Here is an 11,341-nt window from a genome sequence, read left to right as displayed (position 1 = left end):
TCCACTTTGAAAATAAAGTCCTGGTTGATACAACATTTTGGCGATCTCCTGCCTCTGAACCCTGTCTGCAAAGGCCAGGTGAGCCTCCAACTGGTTTTACTACCTGAATCCATATGTTTGAGACTTATCTGCTTGCAATCAGTGCTACAGAGATTTCTGAAGTAAGAAAGTGTGCTCTGTTAATCCACTGCCTTGGAGCAGAAGGGCAGCGTATATTTTACACTTTTCCCCTTGCAGATGATAAATATGAGACTGCACTCTCTGCATTAAAGCATTTCTTGGTACCAAAAGTGAATGTAGTAGCTAATTGCTACAGATTTCGCTAGCGTGAACAGAAACCAGGGGAAACTATAATGCAGTATATTGCTTCCCTGAGAGTCTGATTATAACTTGTGACTTTGGGAATATGGCAGATGAGATTATTAGAGACCAGCTCATTGAGAAAACAACCATGCTTCATGTAAGAGAACGCTTACTTCTAGAACCAGAACTTACACTAGAAAAAGCAATAACCTTTGCTATTCAGATTGAGTCAGTTACAGCTGAAGCCAAAATAATGAGCGTGGATACAGGAGGCAAAGTCCAGGCTGTGATTCCTTTGCAGAAAAGTTCACTACCACTGCAGACACACAATTTCAAGAGGAAAACTAATGAAAAACCACCAAATCAGCAAATTCAAAATACAGTAAAAGCATGTTTTCGCTGTGGATCCCCACAACACCTTGCAAGCTACACAGGATGTCCGGCAAAAGTAGCTCAGTGCAATCATTGCAAAAAGATTGGACACTTTGCGAAAGTATATCGCAGTAGCCAGTTCAATCAACAGGTGCATGCAATTACAACACTAGGTGTTACTGTGCAGAGCGTGGACAAAATCACTACTGCACATATTCCAGAAGAGATAAAGTGCATTGTAAACGTTTCCGCCATACCCTCAGGCAGACCACACTCTATTCAGCTAATGTTGGACACTGGCTCAGCAGTATCTATACTACCTGATTCCATCTATCTGCATTACTTTAAAGATGTGCCTCTTACTGAACCCATGCTTCACTTGGTGTGCTATTTGAAAAACCATATTCCTGTACATGGCTGCCTGCCAGCAATAGTTACTTTTGGTGATTGTTGTGTAACTGCAGAGTTCTACATTGTCCACAAAGGCACTCCTATCCTTGGCAGAGATTTATTGGTTGCTTTAAATCTCAGGGTAGTTAATGGACGAATTGATCTTCCTCAGCAAAGCACTCTTGCGGTACACACACCAGTTTCAGCTGGGACCCAACACCAGGTTGAGGAGAAACTCGGCTATGCTTATGGGTTTCTGCATAAAGTTAAAATGCGGAATAATGTGATGCCTGTATGACAGAAGTTACGGCGCATACCATTTTCAGTCAGGGAAGCTGTTTCAGAGGAACTTAGAAAACTTGTTCAAAAGGACATTATTGAAGAGATCGACTCCTCGGAATGGGATTCGCCTATAGTAATGATGCAGAAGAAGGGTGGAGGCATTCACCTTTGTGTGGCTTTAAGGGAGCTAAATAAAGCTATTGTGATTGACAGCCATCCTCTTCCTCACATAGAAGAAGTATTTGCAGAACTCCGTGGAGCAAAGATGTTTTCTACTCTTGATTTGTAGAGGGCATACCACCAGGTTATGTTGCATGAAGATAGCAGAGACCTCACAGCATTTATTACACAAGGGACTATTTCATTTTAAACATGTTCCATACGGTCTCGCATCTGCCCCAAGTGCCTTTCAAAAAATGATGTAATTGATTCTGAAGAATCCACATGGAGTTCAGTGCTATCTGGATGACATTATCATGTTTGGAAATACTGCTGAGGAGCATGACAGTAACCTGCATTCTGTACTAAACTGCATCAGCACAGCAGGCCTCCGAGCTCAATAGGTCCAAATGCAAATTTAGACAAACTGAACTCTCCTTTTTGGGGCATACAATTTCACAGGCTGGACTAAAACCTGATCCAGATCATATCCGGGCAATTTCAAATGCTCCTCCTCCAACAGATTTGCAAACCTTACATTCCTTCTTGGGTCTTACCCCCTGGTATGCAAAATTCATTCCCAATTATGCTTCTGTCATTGAACCGTTATGGGAATTACTATGGAGAAGTTCAGCTTTAGTGTGGACAACGGAGGCACAAGCTAGTTTGAAAATGGTGAAAGACTTGATTGTCCATAGTCCAGTACTTGCACTATTCAGTCCTGCATTGTCCACAATTGTAACTACTGATGCTGTTCTCACACAACTGCATGAGGACAACACAGAGAGGACTGTTGCATTTGCTTCAAGGACACTTAGTAACGCTGAGAGAAAATATTCTACCGTCGAAAAAGCAGCACTTGCTTGTGTCTGGGCTACTAAAAAATGGAGAACTTACCTGTGGAGCCACATGTTCAAGTTGCGCACAGACCACAGCCCTTTGACGACGTTGCTCACATGGAAGGACTGGGAAGAGCAGGATACCGTATTGCTCGATGGTCTGCAAGGCTACTCTCTTTCAATTATGAACTGGAATATAAGCCTGGAAACCAAAATGTGGTCGCTGATTGCCTTTCTCGCCTGCCTTTGCCTTCACCAGATGGTCCACTGGAGGATGAGGATGTAGTGGTTGCGCTTATTACAAGCGCTCTCGCTGCAGTTACAAGAGAACAATTTCAAGCTGCTTGTTCAGCGTGTCCAATTCAACAAAAACTACGGGAATTTCTGACAAATAGATGGCCCAGTCACCCTAAAAACCTTGACCCAGTTTTGCTGCCTTATTTTAGAGTTCGGGATGAACTTTCTTTGTTTGATGGCTGTGTGCTACGAGGTACACACTGGCTCTTTGTGCCAGAAGCATTACAGTCAAAACTCTTACACCTGGCACATAATACTCATCAAGGAATTGTCCGAACCAAACAACAATTACGGGATCCATATTGGTGTCCAGAGATGGATTCTCAAACTGAAGCACTCATAAAATCCTGTGTCACTTGCCAAATGCATGATAAGACAGCAGTGACATGTACCCCTCCATTACAGCCTGTTCCTCTTCCTGAATCTGCATGGGAAAAAGTGGCGATTGACCTTGTAGGACCCTTTGATATTGCTCCAATTGACTGCCGTTACGCCATCACTTTAATAGACTATTTCAGTAAATGGCCTGAGGTAGTGTTTACATCGCAAATCTCTTCTGCTACCGTAATTAAGTTCCTCTCTTCAGTTTTTAGCAGGGAAGGTAACCCCAAAGAACTAGTTTCAGATAATGGTAGTTGTCATAAATATAAAAGGAAGGGTAAACCCCTTTGAAATCCCTCCTGGCCAGGGGAAAGCTCCTCTCACCTGTAAAGGATTAAGAAGCTAAAGGTAACCTCGCTGGCACCTGACCAAAATGACCAATGAGGAGACAAGATACTTTCAAAAGCTGGGAGGAGGGAGAGAAACAAAGGGTCTGTGTCAGTCTGTATGCTGCTCTTGCCAGGGACAGAACAGGAATGGAGTCTTAGAACTTTTAGTAAGTAATCTAGCTAGGTATGTGTTAGATTATGATTTCTTTAAATGGCTGAGAAAAGAATTGTGCTGAATAGAATAACTATTTCTGTCTGTGTATCTTTTTTGTAACTTAAGGTTTTGCCTAGAGGGGTTCTCTATGTTTTTGAATCTAATTACCCTGTAAGATATCTACCATCCTGATTTTACAGGGGGGATTTCTTTATTTCTATTTACTTCTATTTTTTATTAAAAGTCTTCTTGTAAAAAACTGAATGCTTTTTCATTGTTCTCAGATCCAAGGGTTTGGGTCTGTGGTCACCTATGCAAATTGGTGAGGCTTTTTATCCAACATTTCCCAGGAAAGGGGGGGTGCAAGTGTTGGGAGGATTGTTCATTGTTCTTAAGATCCAAGGGTCTGGGTCTGTAGTCACCTAGGCAAATTGGTGAGGCTTTTTACCAAACCTTGTCCAGGAAGTGGGGTGCAAGGTTTTGGGAAGTATTTTGGGGGGAAGGACGCGTCCAAACAGCTCTTCCCCAGTAACCAGTAGTAGTTTGGTGGTGGTAGCGGCCAGTCCAAGGACAACGGGTGTAATATTTTGTACCTTGGGGAAGTTTTGACCTAAGCTGGTAAAGATAAGCTTAGGAGGTTTTTCATGCAGGTCCCCACATCTGTACCCTAGAGTTCAGAGTGGGGGAGGAACCTTGACAGTAGTCAATTTACTTCCCTGGAGTTTGAAACTTTTCTAGCACAGAGGAACATTTTACACAGAAGGTCGTCCCTATATTACCCTTAAGCCAATGGGGAAATCGAACGGTTTAACAGAAGTTTGAATGAGAATTTGCAAACGGCTAAACTGGAAGGGCGATTGTGGATACCCTTCACTACTGATTTCTTGCAAGCATACCGGGCTACACAACATGCCACAACGCAAAGATCACCCGCAGAGTTACTGCGTGGGAAACAGATGAATACGAAACTGAACATAGCTGGATTGTTGAAGGCATGACCTGATGCCCCAATCAGGGATGATGTGAGAAAAACAGTTGAACAGAGCCAAGCAAAGTCTAAGGCTTTCACAGACAAATGGCAGGGGGCTAAGGACCCAAAGTTTGAGTGTGGTTCCTTCTTTAGAATACGAAAACCTGGAATTTTATGCAAAGGGAACCATAAATTCACAGCTCCTCTTAAAATCATAGAGAAGGAGGAACCTTACACCTATTGACTTTCTGATGGGCAGGTATGGAATGCTTCTTATCTTGCACCTGCCTATGCACCAAGAGGAGATTATGCCAACACCCAGTCTGCATTGGATGATTTCACCATAGTATCAACACAACAAGACTTTGCACTGGAACCGGGGCTTGAGAGATGGCTTGTTAGACCCAGACGACCACCTGTCTGGACTAGAGACTATGTTATGTAGTATCTTCAGTGTTTTCAGTGTGATATTTCTGCCAACAGTATAGTGTCTTGTTTCATATTTGTTCCTGTGGTTAGAACAATAATGTTTATTTTAATTGGGAGAGTTTCTTAAGAGAGGAGGGAATGTGGTGTTTAGAATGTTGCTTGTAATTATTATAATTGGGAGCACTGGCTGTTGGAAGTCTGAAAGGACAGGAAACAGGAAGGACGGGGGAGGAGTTGAGAGGCTATGAGAAAGCTACAGAGGGTGCAGCAGCAGCTTGGTAAAGAGGTTTCCACTTTGAAAATAAAGTCCTTTTGAAGCTTGTTAGTACCTTGCCTGGTTGATACAACACACGCGTCACTGTCTGGTGCAGTGCCTTCTGGGGAGTTTTCAGTGTGTTGAGGGATAGAAATGACTCACCCAGAGGTCTCTAGGAGCTAGAGTTCCCAACATGCAACTTTCTCCATCCCATAATGCCATCAATATCCCATAATTTTTGTGCCTTTTTAAAAAAAATCTCTCTCAAACCCACGTGGCACTTTTCACTGACTGCCATCTCTGACAGAAGCATGGAGCCCACACAATGCTGTGTTCATAAACATCGCAAATACAGGACACACGATCCTCTGGTATTTGCAGGACCCGCAGGAAGACCCACAACGCTGGGGGACATGATGATTTCTTCAAGGAGACATAGTTAGGGGACATAGCGAGAAACAATTCAAGGTTGTTGGTGACATTCAAAGAACAGCTTCAGATGGCCTAGTGCTGCTTCTGGGCCCAGGTTATGAGCATTGATTGGTGGAATTGCATCATAATGAAGGTTTGGGATGACGAGCAGTGGCTACAGAACTTTTGGAGGCAAAAGGCCACATTCCTTGATCTGTGTGATCAGCTTGCCCTAGCCCTGCAGCACATGGATACCAGAATGAGAGCTGTACTGACAGCTGAGAAGCAAGTTGTGATTGCACTATGGACGCTTGAACCACCGGATTGCTACCGGTCAGTGGGAAATTCTGGTTGGAAAATGGACAGTGGGGGCTGTTGTCATGCAAGTGTGTAGGGCAATTAATCATCTCTTGCTACACAGGACTGTGACTCTCAGTAATGTGCAGGACACAGTGGATGGATTTGCAGCAGCGGTTTTCTCGAACTGCAGTGGGGTGATACATATTCTTTCCCAACAAGTGGATTGCCATTGGTGATACTGAAATGCCAGTAGTAATCCTGGGCGTGGGTGGTGCGTCGCATGGGCTGGGGATGGCTATGCCTCCCCAAACAGCCTGGCGTGGCCCCGCCCATGCTCCTCCCTGTAGCGCCCTGCTGCTTGCCCTTCCCTTTTGGCCCCAGCCTGTGTCTGGTTAACTTGGGGACAGGCCAGGCACCCTCTTTACATTTAAACATAAGGGAAAATGCAGGTGGACACTTACCTGAGGTTCCTTCTCTGTCAATGGGCTTGTCCACACTTGGCTGGCGAGGCTAGCTAGACTGCAGACTCTTTAACAGGACCTGGCTCACAGGATAGCTGGACACACCCACTATGTCCTCCCTCCCTCCTCACAGCACAGGTCTGTGTCTCAGACTCCTCTGAGGTATCCATGGTGTTCTGCAGGGTGCTGGTGGAATCTCTGCCAATTATGGCATGCAGCATTTTGTAAAAGCAGCAGGTGTATGGCTCAGCACCAGATCAGTTGTTGGCCTCCCCAGCCTTGTGGTTCACCTGCTGGATTTCCTTTGCTTTTCCACAGCGCTGCTGCTGATCCATCATACCCCTTTCCCTGCATCCCCGTACAAGTTTTCCATAGATGTCCATGTTTCTATGGCTAGACCATAGCTGTGCTTGCACAGCATCTTCTCCCTTCAGGCCCAGGAGATCCGGTGCCTCCTGTCTACTCCAGCCAGAAGAGGACTTCCAGGCTCCATGACCCTTGGACAGTTGAGTTGACAATCGTGACCAGAGCTGTCACTGTCCGGCATTGTGGGACAGCTGCTGGAGGAATGTAAGTGTCAATACAGATCACACTCGCACTGTGTTGACCTCTGTAGGTCGACCATGGTTTTACTGCATCCCCTTAACAGGGCTGCAGACAAATTTGAGTTTAGACACATGCATCAAGGTTGACGCAAAGCGACTTACGTTGACCTAACTTTGTAATACAGATCAGGCCTCTTTCCAGAAGGTAGCCTGATTTTCAAAAGTGCTCAGAGGTCACAGCTCCTGGTGCCTTCTGTGTATCTTCAAAACAAAACCATAGAAATTGAAATGGGACCACTTCAGTGATGAGCTGCCAAAATCTTAACAACCGGTTCCCTATAAAAAGTTCTGATTTAAGGGATGTGCCACAGTCTGTATTTTTTGTACCAACAGGGTTACCATACCTCCGTATTTTCCTGGGAAATTTAAAATTTAAATTTAAAAATTCCTCCCGGACCGTGATTTAAGAACCAGAAAGCCTGACCTGTCCGGGAAAATACGGGTGTGTGTTAACCCTGCCTAAAGTTCTTTTTTAAAAAGATGGGCCTGAACAAGAAATGAGCTCCGTTTCACATGTGTGGGTCCCCGCCACTCCTTGGGGGTATGCTAGGGTGACCAGATGTCCCAATTTTATGGGGACAGTCCTGATTTTGGGGTCTTATATAGGCTCCTATTACCTCCCCCCACCCGCTGTCCTGATTTTTCACATTTGCTATCTGGTCTCCCTAGGGTGTGCACAGGTGTGGGTCCCAGCTGCTCCCTGCCCCCCTCATTGAAGCAGGTGTGCAGGGTTACTGCCCTGGGAACTGCAGGACACCAGTGGATGTGGGGCTAGCTGCAGACAGGGGTGTGGGGCAGGGCCAGCTGGAGGCAGGGGGTGCGGAGCTGGCTGGAGACAGAAGGGTGTGGGGTTGGCTGGAGGCAAGGGGGTGTGGGGCTGGCTGGAGACAGGGCAGGGGCCGACTGGAGGTAGGGGCTGGCTGCAGGCAGGGCAGGGGGGTGCAGGGCTGGCTGGAGACAGGAGGTGTAGGGGGTGGCTGGAGGCAGGGCAGGGGGTGGCTGGAGACGGGGGCTGGCTGCAGGCAGGGGGTGTGGGGCTGGCTGTGGGCAGGGCAGGGGGTGCGGGGGTGGCTGCAGGCAGGGTGGTGGGTACTCACGGGGAGAGCAGCCTGAGCAGCCCAGGCCCAGCAGAGCAGCCGGGGACCCACCAGGCAGCAGCGGGAGCCCCAGGGCCAGGAGTCAGGGGAGCAGCAGCAGCAACAGGGCTCATGCCCAGAGCCAGGCGGCAGCCCACATGGCTCCTGCAGCGCCCCCGGCGGCCGGAGGAGGAATTACATCACTTCCCAGCCAGAGCCCATCAAAGCCTCAGCGCCCCCTGCAGGGAAGTGGGTTAACTGCTTCAAAATTTAACAACCAGTTCCGGTGAACTGGTGCAAACCGGCTCCAGCTCACCACTGGACCACTTATTAATTTCACATAATCCAAGCAGTGATCAAATGACATCTTTCAGTCACTAATGATGTGGACTGGGATTCAGTTGGTGAGCTTACCTTTTGGGGGCAACCAAGGAATCTGAATTCTTCAATCACAGCATATTGTCCAGTTAGAACATCTTAGAACAGTCCCAATATTGTCTCTTGATGTAACCCTTCTGCCAGGTGGAGTCAGCAGCAACAAGGGCCAGCTTCAATATTGGGAGGTTCCTCTTAACAATACAAAACAGAACTGGCTTGAGCCCCACCCAGTAACCTGGAAAAACTTAAAACTACCCCTAGGAGTCTGTAAGACAGAGGTGGACAAACTCTGGCCACAACCACATCCATCCTGACTGGCCCTTAAGCTCCCAGCTGGGGAGGCTAGCCCCTGGCCCCTCCCCTGCTGTCTGTCCTCCCCCGCAGCCATGGGACCGTGTGGGCAGTGCGGCTGGCTCTGGGTGATGCAGCTGCCAGTCCTGCCACTCTGAGCTGCATGGTAAGGGGGCAAGGGGCGGGGGGGTTGGATAAGGGGCATGGGGTCCCAGGGGCAGTCAGGGGACTGGGAGCAGGGGGCAGTTGGATGGGGCGGAGGTTCTGTGGGGGGCGGTCGGGGATGGGGAACATGGGTGGTTGGATAGGCGTGGGAGTCCCGGGGGGGTTGTCAGGGGGTGGGGGTGTGGATAGGGGTCGGGGCAGTCAGGTGACAGGGAGCGGGGGAGGGGTTGGTCCCAGGAGGGGGTGGCCAGGAGACAAGGAGCAGGGGGGATTGGATGGGTCGGGGGTTCAGAGGGGGGCAGTCGGGGGGCAAGAAGTGGGAGGGGATGGATAGGGGATGAGGGGCAGGCTGTTTGGGGAGGCACAGCCTTCCCTACCTGGCCCTCCATACAGTTTTGCAACCCCGATGTGGCCTTCAGGCTAAAAAGTTTGCCCACCCCTGCTCTAAGAGGTATTGCTTCCCCCCTCACAAGCAATGAGACTGTGTATGACCAAAAAAAAGCAACTTTTAATAAAAGGCAGTAATTTGGGAAAACACCAAAAGCATAATTTGAAAGCATGTGACCATGAGCAAAAAAAGTATAGGCAGGCCAAAAAAGAATATGAAGAGCAAGTAGCCAAAGACTCAAAAATTAACAGCAATTTTTTTTAGGTACATCATAAGCAGGAAGCCTGCCAAACAATCAGTGGGGCACTGGACGATTGAGGTACTAAAGGAGCACTCAAGGAAGACAAGGCCATCGTGGAGAAGCTAAATGAATTCTTTGCATCAGTCTTCACTGCAGAGGAAGTGAGGGAAATTCTCACACCTGAGCCATTCTTTTTAGGTGACAAATCTGAGGCACTGTCCCAGATTGAGGTTTCAATAGAGATGGTTCTGGAACAAATTGATAAATTAAACAATAAGGCCCCAGGACCAGATGGTATTCACCCAAGAGTGCTGAAGGAACTCAAATGTGAAATTGTGGAACTACTAAGTGTGGTACATAACCTATCAGCTGCTGTACCAGATGACTGGAGGATAGCTAATGTGACACCATTTTTAAAAAAAAGGCTCCAGAGATGATCCTAGCAATGACAAGCTGGTAGGCCTAACTTGAGTACCAGGCAAATTTGGTTCAAAGTATAGTAAAGAACAAAATTATCAGACACATAGGTGAACACAATTTGTTGTGGAAGAGTCAATATGGCTTTTGTAAATGGTACTTATATCTCACAAATCTATTAGAATTCTTTGAGGGGATCAACAAACACATGGACAAGGGTGATCCAGTGGTTATAGTGTACTTGGACTTTCAGAAAGCCTTTGACAAGGTCCCTCACACCAAAGGCTCTTCAAGGAAAGCAAGCAATTATGGGATAAGAGGGAAGGTCCTTTCATGGATCACGGTTAAAAGATAGAAAACAAAGGGTATGAGTAAATGGTCAGTTTTCAGATTGGAGAGTGGAAAATAGTGGTGTCCCCCAGGGATCTGTATTGGGACAGGTGCTGTTCAACATATTCATAAATGACCTGGAAAAGCGGGTAAACAGTGAGGTGGCAAAATTTGCAGACGATACAAAATTACTTAAGATAGTTAAATCCAAAACAGACTGCGAAGACTTACAAAGGAATCTCACAAAACTGGGTGACTGGGCAACAAAATGTGGATAAATGCAAAGTAATGCACATTGGAAAACATAATCCCAACTATACATAAAAAATGATGGGGACTAAATTAGCTGCTACCACTCAAGAAAGAGCTTGGAGTCATTGTGGATAGTTCTCTGAAAACATCTGCTCAATGTGCAGTGTTAGGAGCCATTAAGAAAGGGATAGATAAGACAGAAAATATCATAATGCCACTATATAAATCCATGGAGCACTCATACCTTGAATACTGTGTGTAGTTCTGGTCGCCCTATCTCAAAAAAGTCATATTGGAATTGGAAAAGTTACAGAGAAGGGCAACAAAAATGAATAAAGGTGTGGAACAGCTTCTGTAGGAGGAGAGAGAGAAAAAGATGGGATTTTTCAGCTTTGAAAAGAGGTGACAAGGGGGGCTATGACAGAGGTCTAGAAAATCATGACTGATTTGGAGAAAATGAATAAGGAAGTGTTTCTTATTCCTTCACGTAACACAAGAGCCAGGGGTCACCCAATGATATTAATAGGCAGCAGGTTTAAAACAAACAAAAGGATGTACTTCTTCACACAACACAGTCAACCTGTAGAACTCATTGCCAGGGAATGTTCTGAAGGCCACAACTATAATGAGGTTCAAAAGAGAACTAGATAAGCTCATTGAGAATAGGTCCATCACTGGCTATTAGCCAAGATGATCTGGGATACAACTCTGTGCTCTGGGTGTCCCTAGCCTCTGATTGCCAGAGGCTGAGAGTGTCTGACGGTGGATGGATCACTCAATGATTGCCTGTTCTGTTCATTCCCTCTGGGGCACCTGATGTTGGCCACTGTTGGAAGACAGGATACTGGGCTAGATGGACCATTGG

Source organism: Lepidochelys kempii, chromosome 2 (assembly GCF_965140285.1).
Source record: "Lepidochelys kempii isolate rLepKem1 chromosome 2, rLepKem1.hap1, whole genome shotgun sequence".
NCBI lineage: Eukaryota > Metazoa > Chordata > Testudines > Cheloniidae > Lepidochelys > Lepidochelys kempii.
The sequence above is the reverse complement of the archived record's forward strand: the minus strand, read 5'-3'. Positions refer to the sequence as shown.